This window comes from Lactuca virosa, chromosome 1, assembly GCF_052849685.1.
Source record: "Lactuca virosa cultivar CGN04683 chromosome 1, Lactuca_virosa_CGN04683_v6, whole genome shotgun sequence".
In the NCBI taxonomy this organism is placed as follows: Eukaryota; Viridiplantae; Streptophyta; class Magnoliopsida; order Asterales; family Asteraceae; genus Lactuca; species Lactuca virosa.
In genome coordinates, this window is record NC_136426.1 from 66,807,671 (window position 1) to 66,809,979 (window position 2,309).

A 2,309-nucleotide genomic window follows, 5' to 3' on the forward strand; every position below is an offset into this window, starting at 1 on the left:
CCCCACGAGTTCCTTGCTTCAATTTACTTGTTTTCCCAAGAGTTTCCTCACCAAGATCCCTCTTCCAAGCTTTAACACACCAAAGAAACACACAAACACACGATTTAGGGTTTAAGGGTATCAAGAAGCTGTAAAAGGGGAGGTTGGGGGAGGCCAATGATCCTTTAAATAGGTTGCAAAACCCCGAAATTTAGGGTTTCATCTGCCAGCTCCTACTCGTCGAGTCCCTTCTTGGACTCGGCGAGTAGGTCACTAAAACACGTGGACCAACCCGCTGCTACTCGACGAGTAGGGCAACCAACTCGTCGAGTAGACCTTGAAATCAAGAAAATCTTATAAAAATCAATACCTGAGAATCGGGGCGTTACAATTTGTCTTTGTTGATTTTATGATTTAATTGATAGATTTGATGATTTATATGGAAAGTGACATCCTGATAAATGTAATAGAATTTTTAGAATATTTGCAAATTTATATAATCTTTGTTTTTACAAATTATTTGCAGTGTATATTAGTCAGTGGCCAGTGGGTCCTACATAGATGGACCAATACTGGCCTAGCTTAAAACATGGGCCTTAGTTTAACTGTCAAACATACAGATCCCAAAAGTAACCCCATTCTCCCTAACGGTAATCTCGATTTTTGGAAGTGTATCCTCTGCCGCCCCTCAGGTTAATCTGTAAAGTGTAAATTGCATACCACATTTTTATTGGATTTTGTAAATTAGGTAAAACCCAAAGAACGACAGAACTCTGACGTGCCCGCGAAGACCAACGGCAAACCGGTCTTCATATTCATCAACGACTTATCCTTCACCTGAATGCACTGTCATCGATATGCCTCCTCCTCCTCCTCCAACCTTCGTTTCAATGCCTCCACCGCAATCTGGTGCTCCGCAATCACCTCTATTTCATCCACCACATATGTCGGAGTTCTCTTCGCGATCTGTTTATCGCACCATTCCTCAAACTTTCATGATTTCATGGTTATCTCCCTTCGAGTTTCCTCACACCTTTCTTCATCTGCATCTCGTCTGATTGATAGTGAATTATGGTATGAATTGCAACCGCGAAAGTGTTGATGGCGTTTTTTGCACCTTCTTCTGGAAGCTTCTCGAGTTGATCTTGCCAGGTACGTAACAATGACTGAATCTTAGGGTTTTGAGGATTTTGCTGAGAGGAAGCTTTGTCTATAAAGTTGTTATCGATACACATGAGGTTTAATTCTAGCTAATTGCTGAGAGATTTAACATACTCCTTCTGGTGTAGAATGAGTTTTTGAAATCCAGAACACCACATCTTGACATGAACATGGAGTTGCTTTGTGTTGCTATGATTGTCCTTGCTTGTTTCATTCCACGATTGAGAGATTTTGATCGCTCTTAACTCCTGCTCCATCTTCCATTGGTTTTCATATTGCTTTCCCATTCTCTCCCACATTGCGTCCATTTTGCAAACAAGTTTTGGAACATTTTTTCTCATACTTTTTCTCTGAGTAGTCTTTAATCTTTTTTGCATCTAAACTTACTTTTTAACAAGCTGAAATAGTTTTGGGTACAATTACTCATCACGAAGGCGATTGATTTCTGAAACGGTTGAATCAGTGGAGTGCATTTGCACAATGCATCTTGTGTGTAGATGACTTACCATCCGCATCAATGAGTCGCTACTTGTTCCTCGCTTTGTAAGTTTGTTTAGTGAAGCACTCTTTTTCTTGTACACATATTTCATCTCTTCACCTGCCTGTTGACTGTTGAGTATGAGATCAAATCATTTAAATAACATTTTATGTTACAGAAACAAAAAGTTGGACATATACCTTGACTTTATCGTATAGCTTCTTCTCCCATGCTAGTATATTGTCTAGTATCATGTAATGAGATTGTTTCTCTTTGGGAGCATAATTGTCTTCATCATGATTAGAAATTTGGTATCCTTTAAACAAATGTTTCCATGTAGTGACTCTTGTAGAATGATCGGTATGGCCTAAATCCAAGCATTTCAAAGGAAAGATGATATGCGAAATGTACGAAAGATAAAGTGATTAGGGAACCATATGATATATATACCAGGATTATCTGCAGAATTAGAGTCGTGTTGCAACATATTGGCCTCAATAATCTTTGAAACCTCATGAGCACTCTCTGAAGCTTTTACAAAACCATCATCGATCTCTGTAATTATCTATAACAAGTCCATACTCTCCACATCTTCTTTCATGGATGACAGTGGTGGTTCTTTCTCACTCTCCACCACTGCACGATGACAGAAACCACCACCACCGACATGTCTCCTCTTATCATCCTCCAT

General features: G+C 39.5%; 1 pseudogene; it reads right to left on the reverse strand.

The window, feature by feature from the left end:
* Positions 1 to 723: 723 nt before the first annotated feature.
* LOC145114676 (protein ROLLING AND ERECT LEAF 2-like) lies at positions 724 to 2,309 on the reverse strand (annotated as a pseudogene).